Source organism: Myotis brandtii, unplaced genomic scaffold (genome assembly GCF_000412655.1).
Source record: "Myotis brandtii unplaced genomic scaffold, ASM41265v1 scaffold902, whole genome shotgun sequence".
NCBI classification, from domain to species: domain Eukaryota; kingdom Metazoa; phylum Chordata; class Mammalia; order Chiroptera; family Vespertilionidae; genus Myotis; species Myotis brandtii.
Window position 1 is genome coordinate 3,117,654 of NW_005371709.1, and position 18,286 is coordinate 3,135,939.

Below are 18,286 nucleotides of genomic sequence, written 5' to 3' on the forward strand. Positions count from 1 at the left end.
AATTAATCTATAATTATTAAAGGGAAATTTTTTGAGCATTCTATATAACGGTTCTTGGGCATCTTTTCATGTGTGTATTGGCCATGTATACTACAGCAATAGTTCAGACAACTCAACTCAGTAAAAAAAAAAAATCTTAAAACTCCAAGTCTCATCTGTGAATCACATCTGCCTTCCTAGTACAAGATCTGTTTTCTCCAGACACAAAACAAAAATTTGTAAAGGGCCATTTGGAGGTAAAACTCAAGAAGGATGTATTTGAATTCACAATTCTGTCCCTAGAATACTATTTTACAAACTGAAGCTTTCAAATCTTTAATGGGTTGTGAAATTAACAGGTCAAAACTCACACTAGAAAAAATAATTCAAAAACAGAGTGCATCACATGCTTTAAGGGGAAACATTTCAGTATCTTAAGGGGAAACACTTCAGTATCATATGTCATCCCACAGACTGTCAAAACCTGCTCTCAGACTGCAGGAGTATTGAACTTGATTAACAACACTTTGCACTTCCACCCTTGTAGCTAATAAATAAAGAGGAACCTATGATAATAGAAAAAAGATTATAAGGAAAAGCAAAGTACATCTTTTAAGTGTTCTTAGAAACAACTATTTTGTTTTTAAACACCAGTGTTTAAAATACCAGTGCATGTAACTTACTTCAAGTTACTACAATGAATCAACACATGCATTTAGTTATATAATGGAAAATTTTAAAGTGCTCTAAAGAAGAAGATGGGGAAATACCTTGGCACAATGTCAAACAAGACACTAAAGGCATGTTATAATTCACAAATGATTTCCTCAAAGATTTTAAATACATTTAGTGATATTTGCAACCATCACCCAAATTGTGTCAACAGTGCAATAAAAATACGTATTTTTCAAAGATACATTTAGCATCAATTACAAATCATAAACAAACTAGAGGCCCTGTGCATGAAATTCGTGCATGGGTAGGGTCCATAGGCCTGGCCAGCGATCAGGGCCAATCTGTGGGGAGACTGTGGGGTGATCAGGGGGCCCCCTGCTGGCACCCACCTTGGCCAGCCTGGTGCCACCTGCTCGCCGGCCCCCGCTGGTACCCGCCTTGGCTGGCCTGGGGGCCTGCGGGCAGCTCCCGCATTGTCTGCCCCCTGGTGGTCAGTGCGCGTCATAGCTACCGGTTGTTCCACCATTGGGTCGATTTGCATATTGGGCTTTTATTATATAGGATAGTTTAATATGAAGAACTCTCTTGCATACTCAAACTTAAACAATGGTGACTTAACATTTCCATTAAAGACATGCTAAGTTTGCCACATTGTTTAAAACTTTTTAAACAAAATATTTTAAGTATTATAAATCATTACAAAAACCTTTATTATAGTTGCACTTCCCAACATTCTCTCTCATGGACTAAAAAATTATTAAGAAACTGAATTTTAGCCGAAACCGGTTTGGCTCAGTGGATAGAGCGTCGGCCTGCGGACTCAAGGGTCCCGGGTTCGATTCCGGTCAAGGGCATGTACCTGGGTTGCGGGCACATCCCCAGTGGGAGATGTGCAGGAGGCAGCTGATCGATGTTTCTCTCTCATCGATGTTTCTAACTCTCTATCCCTCTCCCTTCCTCTCTGTAAAAAAAATCAATAAAATATATTAAAAAAAAAAAGAAACTGAATTTTAAAAGTGAATCACAAATAATTTAATTTTGATATAGATTTAACATCTAAAATGTATTAGGAACAGGTAGATATATATACCTTGGAAATACTTCAGGTTTGGTTCCACACCACCACAATAAAGTAAGTCGTAATCTTTTTGTTGGTGGAGGGCCATGACTTCAATTTGTAAAAAAAACACAACATCCATAAACCATAATAAAGCAAAGTGCAATACAACAAGGTATGTCTGTATTAATTAAACAGTCCAACAAAATCCTCAACTATTGATGCCATTTAATTTAGAGATTTTTTAAAAACAGACATTAAATGGCATAAACTGGACTTAAACTTAACTCCGTAGCCCTACAGTCAGTCAATTCAGTCAGACCTTGAACAAAATATCTATCCTTAAACTATGTTTCATATAGCATTCTATGTTTAGATTAGAAAGCTACTTTCTAATCTAAATCAACACAGAGCAACTAACTAAGCATTCAGTAAGGCAGGTGATAAATGTTTTTTTCTTGAATCAAACAATTAACCATTTTATCAACCTGGCCTCTGAAATACACATGACTTTAAGCTGGTACATATCAATTATGGTCACATGTATTTTTTTTTGTTTTTAAACAGTTTTATTGAGATATAATACATACACTATACTATTTACCCATTTAAAGGGTAAAATTAAATAGATTTCATATAACTGAAATCATACACTATTTGTGGGGTTTTTTGGGGCAAATGACTTTTCTTCTAGAATAATGTTTTAAAGATCATCCAAGTTGTGGCATGTAGTATTTACTTCCTTTTTATTCCTAAATAATATTCCACTGTATGATATACCACATTGTATCCATTCACCAGTTGATGAACATTTGGGTTGTTTCTACTTTTTGGCTACTATGAATAATGCTGCTTTTAATATGTGTAAATTTTTGTGTGGATGTATATTTTTATTTCTCTTGGATTTATATACTTAGGAGTGGAATTTCTGGATTGTATGTTAACTATGTTTACCATTTTGAGGAAGTGCCAAACCATTATCCAAAGCAGCTACTCCATTTTATATTCCCCACAGCAATAATAGGAATTCCATTTCTCCACATACTCATGAACACTTGTTCTCTTTTTTATTACACCATCCTAGTAGATGAGAAGTTGTAGCTCATGGTTTACATTTGCATTCCTGTAAGGACTAGGGTAATTGAGCATCTTTTCATGTGTTTATTGGCCATGTAAATATACCTTCTTTACAGAAATGTCTATTCATAAGCTTTGCCCAGTTTTTAATTGGGCTATTTACCTTTTTATTTTTGAGCTGTAAGAATTCTTGACATGTTCTGTATACAACTCTACTATCAGATATATGACTTGAAATATTTTCTCCCATCTGTGAGCTATCATTTCACTGATGCTACTGTTGGCAATACAAGGTTTTTTAATTTTAATGAATTATAATTTATTATACTCTTTTAACATTTGTGCTTTTGGTATTGTATCTGAAAAACTAGTGGCTAATCCAAGGTCATGTAGATTTTACTCTTATGTTTTTTTCTAAAAGTTTTATAGTTTTAGGACTTTTAGGTCTATGATCAATTGAGTACATTTTTTGTATAGGGTATAAGAAGGGTCCAACTTCCTTTGTGAAAAACCACTGGCCATAATTTTATTGTTTAACAATAATTTTCACCAAATGATTGTTTAGCTTGTTTTCTATCCAGAATAACCGAAGATAAAATATATAACACAAAGTCATATACCTTCTTCAATTGAATCTGTTCCCCATGTTAAAATTTTATAGCAAAAGCCCAGCTGGTTGAATCCATCCCATGCACCAAGAGGTCGCCAGTTTGATTCCTGGTCAGGGGACATGGCCAAGGATTTCGGGCTCAATCCCTATTAGGGATCATGTAGGAGGCAGCTGACCAATGTTTCTCTCTCATCGATGTTTCTCTCTCTCTCTCCCTCTCCCTTCTTCTCTCTCTAAAAATCAGTAAGAACATATTTTTTAAAACAGTTATAGCAATGATATATAGGATTCTTTCCATCATGAAATGCTTTTATTTTATTTCCTTTATTTTCTAACTGCTAGGGCTGGCATAAATGGAGAGAATGTGTGTAAAACTTAATTTTGCATACAGCTTTTAAGGAAAAGTGTAGATCATCTTTCTTCATTTGCTATGTTCTCTGGTAACGTCACTAATTTTTGTCAATTTTCCAATATCATTTTAAGGACATTTCTTTTAAGGGAACTGTGAAGGTAGCAGAAAGGAGAGGTAAAGAGAAATGCAGAAGTCTTTAACACTTTGTGGTCTGATGATCCATCACCCAAAGGAGGAAAGGAGATATAGTACTAAATGGGTTAGAAAAGACCTCAATTCTTTACTAAGCTTTTGGTTATCTCTACCTATATATACTCCATATAATATACTCTTTTATCATCATTTATGACCATTTTGAGATTGACAATAAAACAAATATCCAAAAGATGTCTTCAAATAAAGAGTTCATACTTTTCTCTACAACTTAAAGTAGCTACCTTTAGTACTAGAAATACTAAAGGAAATTATTCAGGTTGAAGAGGAATGACACTACTAAACACTGCTAAGCAATCTTAAAGAAGACATACATAATGATGAGATAAACCATAACCAGAAATTGGAAGACTCAATATTGTTAATGTAGCCATTCTCTCTAAAATGATCTATTGATTCAAGCAAACCTAATCAAAATTCTAAAAGTCTTTTTGAAGAATTGACAAATTGATTTAAAAATTTAAAAGAAAGGTCAAGGACCTAGATTAGCAAAACAAGTTTGAAAAACAAGTTTTGAAAAAAAACTACTTGATTTCCAGATATAAAGATAAAATAATCAAGACACTGTGGTAATGATATAAGAATAGACATACAGTTCATACACCCCCATGTATATGGCCAACTGACTTAACAAAGATGCCAAGATAATTCAATGGGGGCAAGAAGGCCTTATCAACAAATGGTGCTAGAACAATTGGATTACCTTGTGAATTATAATAAACCTTAACACTTAACTCACACCATATAGCAAAATTAACTAGAAATGAATCATATATCAAAATATGAGTTAAACTAGAAGAAAATATGAGATTTTCTTGTGTTTGTCAGTGGATTGGGCAAAGATTTCTTAAATAGGACATACAATTTTTTAAGAGAAAAAAAATGACAAAGGGTTTTGTATGAATTACATAAAAACTATTACAGCTTAAAAAATGTTTAAAAATTGGCAAAAAATTCAAACAAATGTTTCATATACGATATGTATACAGAAGGATGCTCAACATCTCATTATGAAAATTAAAATCACAATGAGATACCACTACAGATCCATTAGAATGCCTAATGTTAAAAAGACCGACATTAAATGTTGGCAAGATGTGGACCAATGGAACTCTCAAACATTGCTGATAGCCTACAAAATGGTTCAGTCATTTTGATGAACCACATGGTAGTATCTTAGAAAGTTAAATATACAATTATAATAATACTCAGTAATTCCAACTCTAGGTTTGTATCCCAGAAAAATGAAAACATATGCTCAAAGGCTTATATTTATATGTAAATAAGTCTAATAGCCAAATCTGGAAAAACTCAAAAGTCCATAAAAAAAGAATGATAAGCAAACAGCGGCATCACAATGCTATAGAGACCTACTCAGCAATAAAAAGAAATAAAAGATTATATATAAATACAAGAATGAATATAAAAAAACTATACTAACTGAGGTCAAATACAAAATACTATATACTGTATGATCCTAATATGTAAAATTCTAGAAAAGGTAAAACTATACTGACTGCCTGGGTCTGGGAGTCTGATAAAGGGATTGACTGACTACTAAGTTCAAATATGGACTTTTGAATTTTTCCAGATGTTGGTTATTAAACATATTTACATATAAATATAAGTCTTTGAGCATATATTTTCATTTTTAGGGTGATGGAACTGTCCCACACCTTAACTGTCCTGGTAGTTTATAAACTGTATACATTTATCAAAATCCACTAATCTGTACTCTGAAGTGTATTATTTATATACAAAAAATATTTATATACAAAAAATTTATTATATATAAATATTACCTCAGTAAAGAAATCATTAAAAATAGGCTCAGGGTATTAAAGATGCTAAATGCTGAATGTATCACTGAATTTCAACTTTTGAATTAACCACTTGAAATTAAAGAAATGATCTTACATTTTAGAGTTACAAAGAAATATGACACTTATTTTTTTTAAAAAGCTCTTGTGCTATCTTTTTCTTCAAGCAAGCATACTCTTAAATTGAAAAAAAAAACCCCAGTATCTTTTATTTGCCATGCACTTATTTGCATAGTATTCTGAATATACTGTCAGTGGCCATCATTTATGGCATTTCACAGTTTTTGCTATATCCTTATATATAAATGGTGATAAGTAGGTTGATTGTTGCCCAATCGTTAATACCACCTACTGAACTGACATCTATATATCTATATATATAAAAGGCTAAGTGACTGACTATCCGGTACATATGATGGGCACTGACAATTTAAAAATAAACTTTTACCACACAAATCTTTCTTGTAATTAATTTCCTTTCAATGTGCACAAATCCATGCACCAGGCCACTAGTTTTAGGTAAAAGGAGACTAAAGAGTAGTGAAAATCAAATTCAATGAGTGATCCTATATTGAATTTTGAACTAAAGGAGGGTATAAAAAACTACCAAGTCTTTGGGACAATTGGTAAAATCTGAAGATTTGTAGATAAGCACATATCAAAGTTAACTTTCCTAATTTTTGACAACTATACTATGTAGTTAAAGAAGTGGATATCCTTATTCTTAGGACACAGGGAAATATACACAAAAACATTTAAGAATAAAGAGGTATGAGGGATATACCTATATCTTATTCTCATATGGTTCAGGAGAATGTGTGTGCTACATGTAATATCTAAGAGAGAGAATGAATAATAAGGCAAATTTGGCAAAAGGTTAGCAATTGGTGAATCTAGGTGAAGGGTACACAAAAGTTTTTATTCTTATAACTTTTCTATAAAGGTGAAGTTATTTCAAAGAAAAAGCTATATAGTGGGTAAATGCTAACCCCTACTTTTCTCCCACAAAACAGATCTTCCTTGTCTCTTCTTCCATTGTCTCCTCCATAATCCCCAGTCTTGCCATTAAATTATATTTGCTTGTGTTATGGGTTGCTCTGATACACAGTCTGAAGAAGATGAAGAGCAAAGAGAATAATAGGTAGGATATGGAAGTTAATTTTCAGGCTTCTCTTAATATCTCAATGACCTAATGAAGATAGCAAAAAAAGAAAAAAGGAAATAAGAAATGTTCTGTCAAGGGCAAGATAGTAAATATTTTAGGCTTTGTAGACCACATACAGTCTCTGCTGCATCTCTCCTTTTCTTAAAAAAAGTATTTTAGCTTGCAGTATTATAAAAACATGCTGTGAGACGGGTTTGGGAACAGACCATAGTCTGCTAACCCTGGAGAGAGAGAATTATTAAAGGTCTCCAAGAACTATAACAAAAGCTCTAGTGGTTCCTGAAATAGCAAGGACATTATTGAATAAAGCAACAAAATTATGTTGGCATGGAAGTTAGACCTCAGGGCAATAAACAGTTAAACTTTAAAAATTTTCTTTTGTAACTCTAATATTTGTCATCTTATGAGTGTGGGTGTTTTGGAGGAAACGAATGGGGGAGGATGCTTACATAGTTGATTATTTTCTTTTTCAGAGTTAACACCTCAGGAAAGGAAATGGAAGTAGTAATGACAAGTTTCACTTAGGAAAGACAAGATGGTCTAGATTTCAGTAGGATGACACAAAACTTAAGGGGTGACATTTTAGAGCCATTCCTGTCTAAATTCAAGACCATGCCCACTCTGTGCCTGAATTTAAATGGTATTTAAAAATTCATACCATATGGTATAGAAAATCTGAGAATCAAAAGCATGTGTATGTATGTGGGTTTATAATAACTCCGTTAGAAAGGCCTACCTGAGTAGATCATGGGCATATAGCTACCCAGTGCTTACTGACATTTTAAGCAATGAACTAAAAAGAATAGACAAGATGCAACTCATTGATTTAAATGCCACTCTCCGACGTCCTTTTAATTTAAATGCCAGCAAATCTTAGGATTTTTAAATGGCTCCACCATTTAAAAAGCTCATACTCTTTAAGATCAGTGATGTAAAAGGAATCCTTATTACTCCATGTAAATTACTACTTTTTACATTAACAAATATGAGTTGTACTTAACGCAATTTTTACTGTATGTCAATGTTACCTTAAATTTTGTTAAGCAAACCATCAAATTAAAAAATAAGAAAATAATAAAAGTTGAAGCAAGAATTAAATATGGTATTCAAAATGCACAACAAATGGAGCATGAATGACTCAGTATATCTAATTGCTATTACTGTTCATGAAAATAAAGCCTAGAGTGTAAGTGGCAAGTGACTCTTACTACCATTATCTTTAATTCACCAGTATCTATAATAAACATTTGCTGTTAGAGCTTTTCTTCCATTATACATGTACAAGTTATTATGAATATTAAAAGACAAATGCAAGCCACCCCCCACAGCCAATAGCAATGGTTTTTTATATCCTTCCAGTGGTTAGAAATGAAAAGTTTGTACTATCTCAATTCTCATCCACAACCCAATCTCAATCAGAAGATTTCCTGAATATCTATCTGCTCTCCATAGTGACTGCGGATGTATAGATGGCCCAATGATATCTATCCAACTGCATATTTGAGGCAACAGTATTATAAAGCCTGGCTGAGGGTAATCTTGCCTTTTTCAAAACTCCTACAGCACTTCATACTGCTCTGACAGCAGTGGTTTTATTACCTTTATTATATTTATACTAGAGGCCCGGCGCACGAAATTTGTGCGCGGGTACGGTCCCTAGACCTGGCCTGTGATCAGGGCCATCTTCCCTGGCTGCCAGCAGCTGGCCCTGCCCCCCGCCACCACCCACCCAGGTTCCCAGTTTGTCATCAGGCAATCAGAGCCTGAAGGCCTAGGAGGAGGGACCAAGAGGTCGGCCGTTCCCGCCCGCAAGCTGGCCCCGCTGCCCGCTGCCACCCACCCCGGTTCCCTGTTCGCCATTGGGCGATCAGAGCCTGACGGCCGGGGGGGGGGGAAGGACCGAGAGGTCGGCCATTCCCACCCGCTCACTGGCCCCACCCCCGGTCGCCCTCTGTGTGTGGGCGACCGGTGGGGAGGGGGCCTCGGCCTGGAGCCGCCCACATCCCCAGCCACCCACCCCCAGGTCCCCATTCACCATCAGGTGATTGGAGCCTGCTGGCTGGGGAAAGGGACCGAGAGGTGGTCAGTGCACCTCATAGAGACTGGCCAAGCGGTCATTCTGCTGTTATGGTTGCTAGGCTTTTATTATATAGGATATGTATGTATTTCTAACTTCCTCCACTGGACTATAAATTTCTTGAAAATAGTGTCTGTGGCTAAAACATCTTTTTAATCACTTGAAATAATTCAACCACAGTAGCTGGCACTTTTGACATACTACTAACAGTGAAATACATAGTTGTTGATTTTAACTTTAGAAATAAGAAACTGAAGAAATTTTTTAAAAGAAAAAATATAAGCAACAGGCAAAGACTTAATTTTGTTAAGATGTCAATACTACGCAAAATGATCTACAGATTTAATGCAACCCCTATCAAAATCCCAATGACATTTTTTTCAGAAATTAAAAAAAAATCCATCCTAAAATTCATATGGAATTTCAAGGAACCCCAAAGAGCCAAAACAATCTTGAAAATGCAAACAAAATTGGAGATACCACACTTCCTAATTTTAAAACTAATTACAAAACTACAGTAATCAAAATAATATGATTATGGCAAAAAGATACAGACACATAGAATAATGAAATAGAATAGAGAGCCCAGAAATAAACCCCGACATAAATGGTCAAATGATTTTTGATAAGGGTGCCAGAAGCAAAGACATTCTTTTCTAACAAATGATGTGGAGAAAACTGAATATCCATATGCATAAGCATGAAGTTGGATCCTTACCTTATACCATATATAAAAATCAACTCAAAATGGACCAAAGACCTAAAACTCTAAAACCCTTAGAAGATAACACAGTGGGCTCAGGGGGGAATATTACACTAGATTTGAACCAAAAGAAGTGAGACCTATACCCATAGCCAGAAAGAAATGATAGACTCACTTAATAAACTATTTTTTTTCTTTCTCCCCACCCCCCACATTCTGTTTGCTCTGGGGAAAGTCAGTAATTGTCTGACTATCTTACTGTTTCTTTTCTATGAAGGTAAATCAGAGGCATGCTTAATAGACTAACAATAAACAAATTAAACCAAACAACAAAGACAGATAAAACAACAATCAACACTCATATATACGATATTTACAAGCGTGCATAACACATAGACAAGACTTAATAAATCAGATCTTTTTATGGATCTTTCAGATGTTTTACATTTGCCTGGGACTTACAGCCAGGTGCGGCCTAGGTCTCAGCCTAGGTTCACAGATCTTACCATATTCTGCTCTCTGTCACATTGACTGGCGTCTGAAGTCGTTTTAGCTAAAATCTGCCAGTCCCAAGGCGTCATGTGGTAATTTTCAGATAAAGCATTAAGGAGTCCTTTTGTGAAAGGACTGTTAGCCCCATTTTCTCTAGTTGATAAGCCTTTCCACACCAGAGGCGGAAGATCGGGGGCCTTAGGTTCTGTATACTTTTTTTTTCTTTATTAAGGTATTACATATGTGTCCTTACCCCCCACTGCCCCCGCAACCCCATTCATGCCCTCACCTCCCTGGTGTCTGTGTCCATTGGTTATGCTTATATGCATACATATAAGTCCTTTGGTTGATCTCTCCCCCTTACCCCCACCCTCCCCTACCATCCCTCTGAGGTTTGACCATCTGATCAATGCTTCTCTGTCTCTGGATCTGTTTTTGTTCATCAGTTTATGTTGTTCATTATATTCCACAAATGAGTGAGATCATGTGATATTTATCTTTCTCTGACTGGCTTATTTCGCTTAGCATATGCTCTCTAGGTCCATCCATGCTGTTGCAAATGGTAGCAGTTCCTTCCTTTTTACAGCAGCATAGTATTCCACTGTGTAGATGTACCACTGTCTTGGGGTGGTTTTTTTAAAAAAATTAGAATTTATTAAGAATATATATTATTTTAATGATCAAACTTAATAAATTATTCTTCAAAAAAAAAAGAACAATCTGAATAGACAATTTTCCAAAGATGACATACAGATGGCCAATAGGTATAAGAAAAGGTACTCAACATCACTCATCATCAGAGAAATACAAATCAAAACCAATGAGGTATCAGCTCACAGCTGTTAGAATGGTTATCAACTAGGGGCCCAGTGGATCCTTACATGCACCTTGAAAAGAACCATGGGCTGCGAGGTTGCGGTGGGCATAGGGGTGGGTCTCGGCCCATCCTCCACACCCCTACCCGGCCAATCCTGCTGCGGCCCCTGGTCCCGTCTGCCGGCAGCCCCACTCCCGTCACCTCCACTCCCATGAGCTGACAGCACCGGCCCTGCTCACACCCACCGACAGCGCAGAGCGATTGGGGCCGATGCCAGTGGTGGGTGTGAGTGGGGTCAGGGCCATCAGTGGGTGTGAGCAGTGGCTGCCCTGATTGCCCCTCAGGAGCAGGGGGAAGTGGAGAAGCCCTCAGGGGCGACTGGGGCCAGCAGCCGCCACTCGTACCGGCTGATGGTGCCAGCAGTGGGTGCGAGCAGTGCTCTGGCGCCAGCTGCGAGTGGGAGTGGGGCTGAAGCCGGCAGTGGGTGCAAGCGGCGGTTCCGGCACCAGCTGCGGGTGTGAGCAGGGCCGTCACTGGCAGCAGGTGTGAGAGGCAGCTGCCGGCTCTAATTGCCCCTCAAGAGCAGGGGGAGGTGGAGAAGCCCTGAGGGGCGATTGGGACTGGCATCTGCCGCTCGCAACTGCTGACAGCGCTGAGCGATCAGGACTGGTGCCGGACGCTGGCAGCAGGTGGGAGCGTCGGGTGGAACCATGGCATGCAGGAGCAAAGAATTTTCAGTAACCACCAGAGGCTCGTCCCAATGACAGCAACCGGTGTCCCATTTTGGTCTGGCGCCCCTGCTCACCTGCTCCACCATCCTGCTACAGCCGATGCCCGCCATGTTCCATGCTCTGCTGCCTGCTGCCAACACCTGCCATGTTCCGCGCGCGCCCTTTGGTGGTCAGTGCACGTCATAGCAACCGGTTGTTCTGCCGTTCCGTCTATTTGCATATTAGAGTTTTATATAGATAGATAGATAGATAGATAGATAGATAAAGTGTTGGCTAGGATGTGGAGAAAAGGGAACCATTGTGAACTGTTGATGAGAAGGTAAATTAGTGCAGTAACTATGGAAAAGAATACGGATGTTTCTCAAAAAGTTAAAAATAGAAATACCGCCCTAACCAGTTTGGCTCAGTGGATAGAGCGTCAGCCTGCGGACTAAAGGGTCCCAGGTTCGATTCTGGTCAAGGGCATGTACCTTGGTTGCGGGCACATCCCCAGTGGGGAGTGTGCAGGAGGCAGCTGATCGATGTTTCTCTCTCATCGATGTTTCTAGCTCTCTATCCCTTCTCCCTTCCTCTCTGTAAAAAAATCAATAAAATATATTTTTAAAAAAAATAGAAATACCATATGATTCAGCAATTCCACTTCAGGGTATTTAACTGAATGGAACAAAAACACTAACTCAAAAAAATATATGAACCCCCCTGCCATGTTCACTGCAGCATTCTTTACAATAGCCAAAATATGGAAGCAGCCTAAGTGTCCATAGATAGATGAATAGATAAGGAAAATGTGTTCTATCTATCTACACACACACCCACACACACAACACAGGAATATTATTCAACCATAAAAAGAGAAAATCTTGCCATTTGTGACAACATGGATGAAACTTGAGGACATTATGCTAAGTGAAATAAGTCAGACAGAAAGACAAAAAAACTTATGATCTCACATGTAGAATCTAAAAACAAACAAACAAACTTACTCACAGATGCAGAGAATGAATTGGTGGTTGCCATGATCGGCGTGCAAAATAAGTGAGGGTAATCTTTTTTTCTTTTTTAAACATATTTTATTGATTTTTTACAAAGAGGAAGGGAGAGGGACAGAGTTAGAAACATCAATCAGCTGCCTCCTGCACACTCCCTACTGGGGATGTGCCCACAACCAAGGTACATGCCCTTGACCAGAATCGAACCTGGGACCCTTCAGTCCACAGACCGACACTCTATCCACTGAGCCAAACCGGTTAGGGCGAGGGTAATCTTTAAGGTACTAACTTTCAGTTATAAAATAAGTCCAGGGGACACAGCATGGTGACTTAGAAGCAAAGATGCTCTAGTACCAATGAATACACCCAGTGCCCAAACTTTGCTTTCTTATACAACTCTCCAAATAAAGAAACTAGGGTTCCTTGAAGAAATCCAGGTTTGGGACAGGAAAAGCAAAAATAAGCCTGGAATATTTTTTGGTGCCAAAAAATAAGCAAGTGCTAAAAATAAATTATAGAAACATGTCAAAAAAGATAAGAAGCCAACCCAAAAGGGCTCTCAATAGCCAAATCTAGGATAATGTCAACTAAAAAAATAAATAATAACTGTAATGAATTATAGTCCACAGAATGAAATAAGAATCCATGAGTCTATACTGGTAGGTAAACAAATAAGTACATAAATGGAGAAGGGAAAGCTCTTCCTTACAGAATTGCAATTAATAGAGGCATAAGAAGTAACAATAGAAAACCATCATTAATCATCATTACCACAGTTAAGTTTTTCAAGCAAGATTCATCAATGGATGCTAAAATTACTGTATGATGGAGGAGAAACTAGTATGATGACAAAAAGATATTTACAAAATCTCAAAGTGCCTCACCCCAAGATACCTTCTAAGTACAACAGGGGGGTAAAAACAGAAACCTTACATGAGAAAAAACTGGCAGACACCACCTTAACTAAGTGATTAAAGAAAACATTAACCATATGCTTCCTGATATAGAACACTAAGGATGACACCACATCAATTCTGTGAAATTCTTGCCAAAAAATGCTTAAGTGGAATTTAATAATGAGGAGTAATTAAACAAGTCTAAATTGAGGAGCACTCTACAAATCATTTTGCCAGTATTCCTCAAAAGTGTCAATGTTATGAAAGGTAAAGAAAAACAGAACCATCGCAGACTAAAGGAGATTAAGGAGGCATGACAACTAAATACAAAGCGTGAGCTAGATTGGATCCTGGACCAGAAAAATGACATTATTGGGATAGCTGGCAAATTTCAAAAGGCTTGCAGATTAGATAATAGTATGGCATCAACGTTAATTTCCTTACTTTTTTAACAGTAGGTGGTTACACAAGATGTTAATATTTGGGGACTCTGAGTAAAGGGCATACAGGAATTATTTTTACAAGTATTTTATAAACCTAAAATTACTTTTTTGAAAAGCTAAAAAAACATATAAAAGACACATGAGTAAATATGCTTGGCACATGTAAGCATTCAAAATAGTTAGCTATCTATATAATAAAAACCCAGTGGTCGCAATGCCGTAACGACCAAAGACCGGTCACCAGGAGGCTGTGTGCGTGGCAAGGCACACGAGGGTGAGCGAGGACTTGACTCTGGGTCCCGCTGGCACCGCTGGGAGGCGCCAGCAGGACTCGGGGTCCCGGGTCTCGTGCGATTTCACGCGCTGGGTCACTAGTTCAGTAAATATTTTACTGAGTGCCTACTATGTGCCCAACAAACAGAAAAGGAAGGAGAGAAAGAAAAAAGCAAGCCAGGCAGGTAGGCAGGCATTCACTTACTAACAGATTCTTAACATAGATGAGTGTCTATTTGAAATAAACTCATGTCTATTTACACTCATATTCTACTACTCTTTCAAACGGAGTAATTCTAAGTCCTACTTAATTCTTGCTCTCCATTTTCCATATTCCTGTTCCTAGCTTTGTTATCAAAATGAATGTTTTCTAAAAAAATGGATCAAGTCCCAGGTATTTGACTTTGCCCATAATTTAGTCACCCTTAACTTTCTTATTTCTTTATTTATAAAACTAAGATGACTTTAACCAACTTTATAGGATTGTTGTAAGAATTAAATGGGAACAAATATAAGTAACAGGCACATAGTAGATGCTCAAAAGATGTTAGTTACCTTTCCCTTAAAAATTATACAGCTGACCTTTGAACACAGGGGTTAGGGGCACCGACCCACTGGCGGAGTCAAAAATCCATGTATAACAGTGGTTCTCAACCTTCCTAATGCCACGACCCTTTGATACAGTTCCTCATGTTGTGGTGACCCCCAATTTCATTGTTACAAATTGAACATAATTAAAGCATAGTGATTAATCACAAAAACAATATGTAATTATATATGTGTTTTTCGATGGTCTTAGGCGACCCCTGTGAAAGGGTCGTTCGACCCCCAAAGGGGTCGCGACCCACAGGTTGAGAACCGCTGATGTATAACTTTCTACTCCCCTTAAACTTAAGTTGTTCTTGGTATCTGCAGGGAATTGGTTTCAGGATGCCTCTCCTTCTGATAAATATCAAAATGCACAGATGCTTAAGTCCTATATATAAAATGATGTAGATCAATGCATATACTCAGTGGACTCCCAACCACAGATCACACACAGTACAGGTATTTACTGAAAAAAAATACACATATAAGTAGACCCATGCAATTCAAACCTGTGTGGTTCAAGTGTCAACTGTGTTTTTTAACTGTTGCAGGATCCTGAAGTGCAAACCAACAATTTTTTTAGTAATCTCTAGGTGAATCCCTGGTTCTATTTTCCTAAGAAGTGAATTTGTATTTTTCACCTACATTTAAAAAAAAATAATAATACTAGTATATATTTTTTATCCATTTTAACAGCTTCAGTATCTACTAAAAATTCAAATAACTAAAAAAATGCACAGCTCCCTCCTCTTTCACAAATGTCAAATATTTCTAACAGGTTTTCCAAACATTATTTCGATTTTCTCATCATGCCAACCTCAGACAAGATTCCAACAGCATGCTCTGCTGCCACCTATTAGCTGTTACCATACTCTCCTGATATTTCCTTCTTTTTTTGGAATCCTAAAGCAGCCTTAAAGTGCAAGCCTCAAGCCAGTGGAGTACAGTCCTTCTCAGATGAAATGTTCCAAGTGCCTGCAAAGAGTTCCAGCACAATCATTTTAAATCTAACAAAACTAAAGATATGTGCTTGACAATTCATTTTCTAGTCTCTCTCTCTTTCTCTCCCTCCCTCCCTCCCTCCTCTCTCTCTCTCTTCTCTCCTCACCCAATAACATTTTCCCATTGATTTTTAGAGAAAGGAGAAGAAAGAGGGAAAGACAGAAAGAAATATCAATGTGAGAGAAGCACATCGATTGGTTGCCTCCTGCATGTGCCCCAACCAGGGCCTGGGCCGGAGAGGAGCCTGCAACCAAGGTACATGCCCTTGACCAGAATCAACCCGGGACCCTTGGGTCCTCAGGCCAACGCTCTATCCACTGAGCCAAACCAGCTAGGGCTAGGCTCTTTCTCTTCCTATTTCCCATTATAAATGTTATGGCTGTCTCTGAAAAAAAATAAACCAAGTACAGGTAGTGAGGTGTCTAAGGGCAAAAAGCATCTTTCCCAGAACTAAATGTGTTGTCAACTGGAAATATTCTAATTAGAAAACCAACTAAAAATTGTAGAACAGTAAGAACAGCTGTTTTAAAACTACATGATCCCATACCTTGCTATTTATGTATTTTCTTCTAAAAATATTCAGTCAATATTTCACCCTCATATAGCAATGGAAAACTCAATCACATTACAAGAATGTACTGTACTCAACTACTAAACATAGAAGGGCTTTCTGCTCAATACTACCCTGAAAAAAAGGTAACTAATAGCTGCTCCTTCTATTAAATGACTTGCTCAGTAAATAGTCACAACATACCAACACAAACACATACACAGTTTAAAATGATGAACTTCAACTTCATTGGCGGTTGCTTAATTCTCTGGTCTCTCTTTTTCAAACCACACTAAATTTCAAAACACTTTCCTCATTAATTCAATGAAAACAGACCACCATGAATAGTCACAACAACTTTTTCATGTAGTAAGCAGAAAAAAACATGCCACCAAAGAACAGTGAGCAGCTCTTAAAAAACCTGCTTTCAGATTTTAATGCACTTGTCAACAATAGTGGTACAAGGCTACATGCAAGGGTAAAAAGAAGCATACAACATGGCTCACAGTCTTCAGAGGTTGACAATATAGTCAGGAATACAAGATTCAAACATAGAAAAGGATGCACGAAATAATACTGAGTAATAAATGACAAATAACTGGTATAGATAATATTTACTGCAACAGCGTGAAGGGTTGAAACAGCAATAAGAGCAAAGGTTTGCCATTCATAGGAAAGGAGGGGCTTAGGCAAGAGTAAGAGCAAGGGGGATTCAAGCTATTGAGAATAACAGGAGTGCAATGCTGTAATCCAAATAGTAAAAGCATGTTGTTTAATACAAATTATCAGACCAGTTTAGCTAAAAGAAAAATATACAAAACACGAGTGGGACAGCATTAGGAAGAAAAATGAACTGTGGAGGGCACTGAGTCACTGAGTGTTAGGTTAATGTTCCCAGAAGACAATGAGAAAATCACTGGAGACTCAGTACAGGGTAACATTCCCACACTATGGAGGGGTGAGGGTCAAGCCTGTAGCAGTGTTTAACAGACTGAAGACAACTGAGGGACGAATCATGCTATTTCAGTAGTTCAGAAATAATGCTAAAAGCTTGAAGTACAATGATGAATGGGGGGTGGGGGAGGGGATGAAATTTGGTGAGGGAACAACTGATATAACCTGGTCAATGACATAAAGCTAGACATGTACAAGGCAGAGGAAGGAATTCAAAATGTTTCCAAAGCTTTAAAACTGGGGACAGAAGTAGCATGAAGACAGAAAACCATTACTAATAAATTTTTCCAACAATTGAAATGTTTTTAAACCAAAATTCTACTTATGTTTTTATTTAACATAAAACAAAGCACAAACCCAAAGGTACAGCCAATTTCTGCAGTTGAATAAAAAGAGCATTCATGCTCAAATATTATGAACATCTTATACTAAAGAAGGAACCACAATCTATCATAAATCTACATAAATTAGTAGCTACTTCATCCAGATCCATGTTGCTATTCTTTTTGTCCAAATGACTCCCATTACTTGAATTACCATACACTTCATATTTAAAATAAATAACTAGGCAGAATAATTAACTGACACCCTGTTAGTTATTCTGCCTAGTGAACTATATGAATAAAAGCAACACATGCTGGACTATAGATTTCTCAAAAGGCTAATCAACAGACTAGAAACACTAAATTGCAAACTGAGTTACCATCAAATCCTTTATAAATAAACTAGTGGCCCAGTGCATGGATTCATGCACATTGAAAGGAAATTGATTAGAAGGTGGCCAGTGGGGCGGGACTGGGTGAGACGGGCTGGACACGCCCTG

The 18,286-nt window shown here is 37.5% G+C and overlaps 1 protein-coding gene across 10 annotated transcripts in view; it reads right to left on the minus strand.

The window, feature by feature from the left end:
* Positions 1 to 18,286, minus strand: part of LOC102251591 (ligand-dependent corepressor) — a 98,183-nt gene that overhangs the window by 41,997 nt on the left and 37,900 nt on the right. The gene's annotated exons all lie outside the window — the stretch shown is intronic.